Below are 11,535 nucleotides of genomic sequence, written 5' to 3' on the forward strand. Positions count from 1 at the left end.
CCTTCCCTTCCCTTCCCCTCCCTTCCCTTCCCTTTCTTTCCTAATTGTATTTCACACTCATTGATTGTTTTAGAATTTCATGTTCTAGAACCAATCAGGCTCCAAATTTTGGCTTATTTTCCCAGTTATGAGGAACACGGGTATTTAAAAGCACTATCAGCCGCTTGTTGGTCCTTCAGAGCCTGTTATCTGCAAGTTATCACACATGAAAAAGCTTGCACAGACTGTTGTCCAAACTAATAAAAACTACCCTTATTTTTCTCTCATATCCAAAATATTAAGGTTTTGCCCCCTTTGTTCACATTGATCATGTTTAATCCTTTTCATTTGAAATTATTTTTCAAACACCTTCCATTACTGGCACCAATGACACAGAGGGAAATGTATCACATGGGAAATAAAAGCAAATCTTAAGCTGTACTGAGAGTATTAAGAGATGCTTAGGAGTATTAAGCATATCCTTCATATGCTGAATTCAGTTATTTATCTGGTGGGTGCTTGACAACTTATAGGTATTAGGATAAGCCTTATGAAGTTGACATTTCATGGAACATAAATAGTAAATAGCATTAATGTTAAATAGTTCAACTTAATACTAAGTTCTGTGTCACAAAGCTGGTTAAGAAAAGTCAAGGTTGAATTGTTATGTAAATAATCTTAATAGCATTCAGAGAGGTCAAATGTTCTTTATATGTTCTTTTAAAAAAACGACAGCAGATTGGGGTGATTAAATTATTTCTCATTGTAAAGAGCCCAGGCAGTACTGGACACAAAGTAGACTCTCAAGAGATGCTTCTTCTAATAAGTAGGAGAATCTACTTATATTAGTCATATTCACAATTGAAAGACTATAAAGATAACTTGAGAATATTACTTAAAATCCTTTACAGTATTGCTAACTGAATTAATAATAACAAATAACAAGAACAAAGGGAAAAATAAATTTATAGGCTTCATTGCTAGCAAAGGCAACTACCTATTCTTGTTGTAAATGAACTCTCCTAAGAGTTGAATATTCTCCTAGAGCTCACTTATATTTCTGTCATGATCCAATAAGTTCCAAGAATGAGAGAAACTATATTTCACATAGCCTACATGAGCCCTGGCACATCTAATTTGCAATCGCCACTTTTAATTTACATCTGAAAAATGAATGAATGAGCAACTACAGGGATATAAAAGGCAGGGTCACATAAACACAGTGCATAATTCTATTGCACCTGATGCTCAACTCTGAACAAATACACTCCATTATTTGTGCTGGCTTTGTATCAAAAGGGGTAAAATGAGTTGCTTTTCTACCTTATGGTAGACAAGTAGAATCTGTCAAATAACATAGCATTCACCCAACCTACTTACTTGATCATATATATGTAACCAAGTTTTCACTTTAATGGCATTCCTTTTTAATTTAAGCAAAGCAAAATGGAAATAACACTGCTTTAGATGCAAAAGTATGGTGGAAATGTCTTCTCTAATAAAGCTATTTTAATGAAAGAAACTCTATGAGGTTCCTGATTCCTACTCAGTATTTAACCACCCAAATTAGATTCACTTCACTGGCTGTCTTCATCAGATTTCACAAAACTGAGGACTATACAAAAGAAATAAAAAGTGAGGGTTTTCCATAAAGTAGGATGCTGAGTTTTGAACACATTCAGATTAAGTGAAGAAACTTGATTAAACCAACAATTCAAGATAATGATGAAATGAATGCTGGAACTCAGCTGCCTGACACGATTTATCATTTATCATATGAATTAAATTTTCTGTTAGCTAACCCACTTTAAAAAACTGTATTCAAACATCTCCCTTCAGGGAATTGGCCATATGTGGAATTAACAGACTCTTGGGTCCACAGGAGGCTTGCCTTGCAATTTCTGGGTTTGTTGGAAAAGTGAGTTTATTGCATTATATTAAAATGGACACTGGGAGATTTATTGGAACATCTGACATTCTAATGGGCATGTCTATTTAATCAAATGTGCCACCATAAGAATATATACAGGTGCAGCAGCAGTTGTCTTCATGAGTGATAATAGCAAACAGGGATGTGTATGGCCAGATGCTAAAGAAGGCGCTTCAAATAAGGAGGCGAGTGCATGTGGCGATGATAGGGAAAGAGCTGTCATGATGTGCGACGTGGATCTTTCTAAGTGCGTTCACAACCCTGTAGCAAAATGTTTTCCATAAAACTTTCATTCCACAAATAGAATTAAAAAATGGGGTGGTAGCATATGGCCATGTAAATTGTAAATGCAATCCACATGTCCTCAACAATGCCAGTGTGGATGGGCTGATGAAGATGCAAATGGGGAAAGGTATACGAGTAAGTTGGCTACCTCACAACACCCAGATGGCCCAGAAATTCTGGATCTATTTTGTGAATATCAAAAGGAAAAATATGATCAGAATATAATTTCAGCTCTCATATTCACAGTATCACAGACTTAAGATTTTATCTAGCTTAGGTATCACAAGATGCCTCGGGAGATTTCAGGGCTTTATACATCATATATGAAGGACAAACGGGAGGCAAACCAATTATAAAGAGGTGGAGGCCAGATAATTTCCAATTATTGATACCACACTGTAGGGAGATGGCTCAAGATGGATTTGCTAAGGAAATTATGTGATGAGGTCTTAAAGAGTTTAGTTAGCTGGAAAGGAGTTTCATTTTGAGCACAGTCACCCCTCAGTAACCAAGTGGGATTGGTTCCAAGATCCTATGGATACCAAAATCGAAGGATGCTCAAGTCCCTTATATAAAGTGGTGCAGTATTTGCATACAACCTATGCAATCCTCCCTTATACTTTAAATCATCTCTAGATTACCTAGAACACCTAATACAATGTAAATGCTAGGGAAATAGTTGTTATACTATATTGTTTAGGGAATAATGACAAGAAAAATATTCTGTACATGTTCAGTTCAGACACAACCATGGTAGGCCTAACTACACAGTACACGTCAGCAACAGTGTAATATTTTCCCCCGGAATATTTTCCACCTGTGGTTGATTGAATCTGTGGATGTGAAGGGCTGACTTTACATTTATTGTTTAAAGCACTGTACTACATACTTTACATATATGGTATCACTGTTACTGCCATTTTTGAGATGAAGAAAGCTCAGAGATGAAATAATTTCCCCAAAGTCACAAAGTCAGTACATGCCCAAACAGGTATGTGAGTTTGAGGTCTAACCCTTCTGATTCCAAAGGCTGTTCTTTTTCTACACTAAGTACCCACCAAGCTGTCTTTCATGTATCACCTTCCTAACTTTTGCTAGACCATGTACCACCTGTATTATATTCTACTTAATATTTTCTCTAATTAATAGATTTATACTTTAAAATATGTATTTTAAATGAACAATTTATAATACTATTATCAATGGAAAATAATTTACTATTAGTAGAAGGCAACTGTAAAAATAAATTCTAGCTAAAGCTTACCCAGAGCTTTGAACCTGGGGACTGCCTTTTCCTTATAGGAAAGGCTTGAGAAGATTAAGGAGGTATTAAAGACCTTAATGCACCAAAATGAGGCTCTTTTCTTGATATAAGCAGAAGAACTGAAAGAGAACTGAAACGGGAATTCTACTCCTGTCCTGTGACACAGACTTATTTGATGACTGCACGTGGTACAGGTGGGTGTACCACCTGGAGTCACCGTGCCGGCCACCTGGAGCGTGCTGGCCAGGCTTTGGGAAAGTATGTGCCACGGGCTGAGCACTTTTCTGTGAGCTGGAGGAAGGGAAGATGAAAGAAAATTGATTAGATTTGATCTTTTCTTCAAATAAAAATTCAACTTGAAAGAAATTAGGTCTCTCTTTCCATCTATGATTCAATTACATGTATATGTAACAAATCTGGAACCGAACTGAAACTAAACAGAGGGCTAACTTCTTTAAAAATTCTGATGTTCAGCAGCTTTCAAGTATGCTGGCTTTAGGAACTAGTGCTGAGTAGTTGCCATGCTTCCTGATGAACCACTGTAGGACATCGCAATGCAAGCATCGCCGGGCCCCTCCCTCTTACAAAACTTCTTGGAGGAGACAGGCTAGAAGTTCCTAATGCCTTGCCCACTTCTGTGTAAACATAACACAAAGTGGTCATGTCTCATCATCATTTTGTCCTGAAAGTCTCCTTATTTCTCTAAAAAGTACAGGATGACAGCATGGCCATTAGAGTACCAAGATCATTACCATAAAATACTAAAAAAACAACCCACCAACTCCATGTGTCAAGCATAATAGCCGAAAGATATTTGTGCATCTTTATTTCAAAAGTATTTTGTTTCCTAATCTTCAATAACTTGACTTACTAGCATATTTAATAATATATATAAACTTCTGCAAAAATACAAATAATATTTTGACTTTTGGTATTTTTATATGCATGAAGTATGTCTTCCCAGAAAAACCCACATTTATATGTGTAAATTCAAATTTACTATGTAGTAACACACACACACACACACACACACACACACACACACACACACACACATAAGCTGTGTGTCTCAAAAAAAAAAACACAAAACACCCCCACCAAATTTAGTAGCAGAAATGGCAACAGATCCTAAGTGAGGACTATACTGAAAAAGAAATGCAAATTCAGAATCATGTCAGGAAATAGATTTTCCAATGGTGATAAAATTGTACATGACACAAGACTAAGGAAATTCTCTAGAGTCATTGCAAAAAATAAAAATACAACAACAATTTAAATGTCACCTTGGGAGGAACAGAGTATTAACTAGTAAAGAAGACTGATAACCTACAAGCCCTCTACTTATTCCAAATATTTATATTTCTGGACAAATGCATGTTTATTTTAGAATTAGGAAAGCATACTGCTTACATCTTAAAAATGTTAGGAGCCAGCAACTAGTTGAATAATTAACAGTTTCCTGACTAAACTATTGCTTCATAAAAGGTGGGTTCCCTCCCATGTTACCCCTTCCTCTTTGCAATCAAAGGCGGGGCCCAATGACTGGCACATGGATACTGCTGAATGAAAACCATAGTCAATAAATTAGTGCATAGGTGAAATTTTGCTCTTAAATATAATAAAATTGGGCCAGATTTTAGAAATGTGAAGAGAGACGTGACTTACATGTCAGTCATTTCACTTCTCTCTAAGGGGTGTCAACTTAGCACTAATGATACTGTCTCAAAATTTAAATATAATATCTTACCCTGCCCTAGTTGGCACAATGATATAAATGGCTTTAGGAAATTCAACTGCTCTAATTTTCTAAAGCTAAATTTTTGTTAAAAAGAAAAAACACAGGTGTGAAATGATATTCCATCACACACTCATGTTTTAGTAATCATTTTGCTCTGTTTTTGTGAAATATCCTCAGAACAACTGAAACTGCTAAATATAAAGAAAACAGTAACAAGAATGATAAGCAATTCCACCCTGACCAGGTAGCTCAGTTGGATAGAGCATCATCCCCTGGTCAGGGCACATACAGGACCCAACCAATGAATGCAGAAATAAGTGGAACAACAAATCCATGTCTCTGTCTATCTCCCCTCCCTCCCTCCCTCTCTCTCTCAAATCAATAAAAAAGAATGATAAGCAATTCCCATTTCTATTGAAATATGAAAGTATAGAATTTATATTTTTAAAAAATATGTTTCTATTGACTTCAGAAAGAGAGGAAGGGAGAGGGAGAAAGAGAGAGAAACATCAATAGGAAGGACAACCTTTAACCAACCGAACCACACAGGCCAGGGCTAGAATTTCTCTTTTTAATCTGAAGTCTAGAAACAAGACTAAAATAGCCTTCCCATAGCTGAGTTTTTAAAAAACCAAAGTTTCTTTGTAAAATAAAACATACTAAAATGTTTTTTTTAAAAAAATAGGGGAAAGTATTATCCTCAGGGACACATAATTTTAATAATCTCAATTTTCAAAACTTGGTTTTTGGAACTAGAAGCAACCGGTTCTTCAAACTGTTTACTAATTTGAGATAAAACGTAAATCAGAGCTCGGCCTCCTGGATGTGAGAGGAACTGCACCAGGCAGGGCAGAGGCCACATTAGGGAACTCATGTGGTGCCGTTCTGAGGTTTAGAATGCATAAAATGATGGGGAACTGGAGAAGTTAAAATTTTAGCTTTGGTTGTATCATTAATAGGCTTGGTAATTAATGCATGTAGAAAGCTATTGTTCCAGGGACTGGAGTATATAACTGGACATGCTCTGACTTCAGGAGCCCCGAAAGCAATTCCACATTTCTGTCCCAGGATGGCTGCAAGGGACCAAGATGGTATCTGAGCCATTGTCCTCCAGGGAGAGAATGTCTGCTGCCCAGGATGCAGATAAAGCATCACCAGTCAGGTGACAAAGGGATGCTCGAAAAATCACCAGACTGCAGTTTTTATATGATTAACCTTTTCCCCTGAATTCCAAACCCTTTACCTACACTTTTCTTCTCCTTACAAAAAGGGTTGGCTTGAGCCCTAGCTGGTTTGGCTGTGGGCTGAAGAGTCCTGGGTTCGATTCTGGTCAAGGGCACATGCCCAGGTTGCGGGCTCGATCCCAAGTAGGGGCGTGCAGGGGGCAGCTGATCAATGATTCTCTCTCATCATTGATGTTTCTATCTCTCTCTCCCTACCTCTCTGAAATCAATAAAAATATATTTTTAAAAGGGTTGGCTTGAAATGAGATGCAAGACAGTATTTTTAGGGTACATAACCTGCCCATCTTCTCAGATCGCTGGCCATCTGAATAAAGCGCTCACAAAGATTCAATCCTTGCCTCTACTTACTGGTTCTGATAGTGACAGGTAGCACGAATGCCAACTTTTCCGGTTTCAAAAATATCTCCTCAATTAGAAGCACCTCAGTTATAAGATGGGCCCTTTTATTCCTGAACTTGACTCCAGAAGAGCAAATGTTCCAGTTTTCTGAAGTACAAAAGACTTCTTTAAATGCAAAGCCCAGGTTCTGTACTAAAGAGCAGTGCTTCTCAAACATTAATGTGCAACTGAATCGAGGACTTGTTAAAATGCAGATTTTGATTCACTAGGTTTGGGGTGATGTCCAGGATTTGCATTTCTAATAAAATCCCAGATAAAGTGGATGTTACTGATTCATGGACCAACTTGAGTGCAAGGATATATAGGGCATACATTTGTAGCTTCCCAGACTTTACCATCTAGTGGGGGAAAACTTGTAAGTAAACATGTAACCATAGTAGTTTTCTTTGTCATTCCTACCTACTGATTATCTAATATGGCGGTAGTAAGTATTTATTTTATTATTTCTTAATTATAACTTCTTTTCATGAATATCTTGACATAAAATGATCCCATAGAAAAATATACACAAGATAAATATTATGAACAGTTTCACTTAAAAAAGAAGAAAATCAATTATGAAAAAATTAAATTGTACATGACAAGCTTCCCAACTGAAATAATTAAAAGTGTTTCAGTAAACAAAGAAGAAATAAACTCCTCCTACACCCATCCAATTATTCCATTAAAGTTTTTTGGACGAAGTCAACATTAACCAACAGTGTTCATTTTATCTCTATTTATATCTCCTGTTTTAAACAACCAGCTGAGTTAAAATATAGGGATTTCCTAGTCATTCAATATTGAGTATCAACAATGCGTTAGGCACTGGGCTGGGTGCAGAGGACAGAGAATGAATGAATGGGGAGAGACAAGTAATAAACAAGTAAATAATTCATTGGAAATAGAAACATCCAGCACTACTTTGCCAGGCATGTGAGTGAGCCCCTCTGGAAACAGATTCTCCAGCCCCAAGCCTTCAGGTGACTGCAGCCCTGGCTGAGCCTTGATGGTCATCTACTGAGAGACATGAGCCAGACCACCCAGCCTGGCCATTCTTGGGTTATTGATCCACAGGCACTGTGTGAAACAATAAATGTTGGTTGTTTTAAGCCACTAAGGCTTGGGGTGACTTGTTACACAACCATGAACAACTACTACAGAAAGAAGTGAGTGAGAGGTAAGAACACACCTATTTAACGAGGGTGGTCAGGAAAGCCTTCTTTAAGAAGAAGACATCTGCCCAGCCGGTGTGGCTCAGTGGTTTAGCATCGACCCATGAACCAAGAGGTCTCTGGTTCCATTCCTGGTCTGGGCACATGCCTGGGTTGTGGGTTTGATCGCCAGGAGGGGGCATGCAGGAGACATCTGATTGATGTTTCTCAGTGATGTTTCTATCTCTCCCTCCTCCTTCCCCTCTTTTCTAAAAAATCAATAAAAACATATTTAGAAAGAGAAAAGAAGACATTTAAGTTGAGACAGATAAAATGGAGTCAGCCCTGAGCAGAAGGTGGTTCTTTGGTGGCAAGATGAAGAGCACTCCAGAACAAGGGCACCAAGTGAAGGTCCTGAACAGTAGACGGGGCAGTGTTGCCAGAGCTTTCCGACAGGAAAGGGGGAAAGATGCAGTCACCGAGGTGGTCTTAGCCATACCAGGCAGGGCCTCTTGTAGAGAATTTAAATTATTCTCAACACACTGGGAATCCTTTCATGAGTCTTTAGCAGAAGACTAACGTGAAGCCCTCTGTTTTAAAAACCTCCGTGGGGCTGCCGTATGGGAAAGGAATACTTATGCCAGGCCTGCTATCTACTCTTCAGTCCTTCAGAGGCTCAGATAAGCATGATCGGGAAAGGCTTAAAAGTATGAGGAAATGGCATGAGTGTGTCATTACGATGACTACGACTGTTGCTGTTATTCCAGACTCAGGCCTGGCGTGGCCTCGGGCGTGCTGCAGGGGAAGAAACAAGCGGAGGGGAGAGCAGCAGGATCTCTGGTTTCACAGGACCTCATAGCCTTTCCTGAGGCAGCCTCTGAACCTCAATGCACCCAATTCCAAGCATAGACGGGGTGTATACTTGCTAACCCTACAATGTTGATGAGGAACAAGAACGAATTTGCAGTACAAATATTTACTTTTGGGGATAGGTATGACTTTTAAAAATATATAAACCTAATTTTCATTATGTAAGTAATGCTCATTGTAGAAAAATTCTCACTTATTTTGCAGGTAATGTGTATTGTAGAAATTTTCAAGAACAAATATGTAAAAGAGAAGAAACTAAAATTACCAGTTACCCCAATTACTCCAAGGTAAGTACTGCTTTCAACTTCCTTTTGGTAAGTATCCTCTTAGTATCCCTACGCCTATATATGGAATATATACTGGTTACAACTAAGATTTTTAAAAAACTTTTTCTCCTCCATTATAAAAACCATAAATGCTTATTTTAGGATGTTTGAAAAATACAGAAGAAGTAAAAATGCTAACACCAATAATATGACCTCTATCTATTTCTTTCTGAGAATCTAAAGGTAGCTGAAACTCACTCAAGTCTGCAGCTGTCGCTCTGAGCTGCCATTTTACAAATATTCACTTCCTTAATTTCAGCCTACCTCCTTAGCTCATTAAGAAAGGAAAACTGAAGTTGAGGACTGTTCACTGCATAGAGGATTTGGCATATCTGTATACCTCACTTGAAAACAGAAGTTGAGGACTGTTTACTGCATAGAGGATTTGGCATATCTGTATACCTCACTTTGAGATAAATAAGTTTGGGGGGGGGAATAAGAGACTCAAATTCTGCTAACAACAGCTCTCTGTAATATATTATAGGGGCAGTGCTTGAAGAAATGGATAAACTTAGAGTAATTCACACAATAAGAATGCACAAACAGAATTTTTAACCTCAAAACAAAACCTGTCTGGTGAAGTATATTAAATTCTGGTTATCTGGTTGCCTACATTTCTCCCAATGTATTTTCAATGACCTAAATCCAAGTTTGAAGTAAAAGTTCATCCCTTCCTGGACATCAGCCATTCTTATTTTCATGTGCTTCCCTGGACTTGCCTGCAAAGTCTGTTGTTGCTATCCCAGGCATCACCCAGAACCACAAGTGCTGTGAGCCCAGAGAAATGCAAATCTCAGTGATAATCTTGAATATTTTATCCAACAACTAGAAGCCATTTACTTAATGGAAAGTATTACAATGCATGATGCCATTCCAATCAAGGCTTAATTCATTTGCAGGCAGACTTTCAAGAGCTTGAACCTGCATTTTGCTTATAAAAGGAGCCACTCCACAGTTAAATTTCACAGGAATTTAAACCATCCATCCACTGCCAACCTGATCTAGTTTTACCCCTCTGATGCTACGGTTACCTTTTCAGATTCATTGGAAACATTTTTAGCCAACAGGTCCAACAGAGACTGATCTTGATGTACCTGGACTCTGAAAAGCCGTGGTGGAGGCTGGGCCTGGATTGCATTATAGTATGGCAACCCGAGATGACTCTGGGGTATGGGGAAGTAGGGGGAAGCAATGATCAAATAGGGTTTCATTTACACCTTTGCTTGTAATTTAGATGTCTTGTCTAGATTAAAGCCATTAGTGGGCACAAATGGAGAAAATGTGTTTGAGTGTGATATGGTTTGAATTTCTACTATCTAACTATGAATCAAAACCAGGAACAAGAGTAATATGGGCATACAGAAGCAGCCAGAGAGAACCAAGACTGTTTGGTTAAAGGTTATATCTGGTTTCATAATAAAGGGGAAGCTAGGACACATAATAGAAATCACTATATATTATTTATGTATAGTTAGGGTGCTATATTAAATTTACAATGAATTTTCTATGGTTCTTGCCATAGACTATGGATTCAGTCATTTTCAAGACTCTTTTAGTAATTTTTATAAATTCCCATGGTAATGAACCCCTTCAAGTATTGTTAAATATAAGCTGTCTGAACTGGGGTGGATTACATCAGACTAGAGTCAATAGTCTATAAATGGTCCTTCTTTTCAGAATTCTGTCTCAATGAGGTCTGTTTCTATAATAAAATGGAAATCTTATTCCCCCAGAATTTCTTGTAAGAAGAATTTCTTTTTTTATTGAGTTTATTGGGGTGACATTGGTTAATAAAATTATATAGGTTTCAGGTGTACAATTCTATCATATGTCATTGGTATATTGTATTGTGTATATACACCCCAAATAAAGTCTCTTTACATCACTACTTATTCCCCTGTACCCTTTTCTACCCTACTCCCCCGCCTTTCCCTCTGGTAACCACCATACTGTTGTCTGTGTGTATGAGTTTGTTTTTTGCCTTAATCCCTTCGCTTTTTCACCCAGCCCTGAAACCCCCCTCCCCTCTGACAGCTGTCCGTCTGTTACTATATTTTGTTCATTAGATTCCACATATGATTGAATTCACATGGTAGTTGTCTTTCTCTGACTGTCTTATTTCACTTAGCATAATGCTCTTCAGGTCCACCCATGCTATTGCAAAAGGTAAGAGTTCCTTTTTTATGGCCAAGTAGTATTCCATTGTGTAAATGTACCACAGCTTTTTGATCCACTTACCCACTGATGGACACTTGGGCGGCTTCCAAATCTTGGCTATTGTACATAATGCTGCAGTGAACATAGGGGTATATATATTTGAAAGGAATACGTTGATAAACCACTTAATGTGGAAGTGTGAGATGCTAA

The 11,535-nt window shown here is 37.9% G+C and overlaps 1 long non-coding RNA gene across 1 annotated transcript in view; it reads left to right on the forward strand.

Annotated features, from left to right (window-relative positions):
- LOC106726148 overlaps window positions 1-11,114 on the forward strand; it is a 13,137-nt gene extending 2,023 nt beyond the window's left edge. Inside the window, exons 2-3 of the long non-coding RNA XR_001362176.1 lie at window positions 9,047-9,129; window positions 9,653-11,114. This is a non-coding gene — a long non-coding RNA (uncharacterized LOC106726148). The remainder of the gene's footprint in view (window positions 1-9,046; window positions 9,130-9,652) is intronic.
- The last annotated feature ends 421 nt before the right edge of the window (window positions 11,115-11,535 follow it).

This window comes from Myotis brandtii, unplaced genomic scaffold (assembly GCF_000412655.1).
Source record: "Myotis brandtii unplaced genomic scaffold, ASM41265v1 scaffold230, whole genome shotgun sequence".
Lineage (NCBI taxonomy): Eukaryota > Metazoa > Chordata > Mammalia > Chiroptera > Vespertilionidae > Myotis > Myotis brandtii.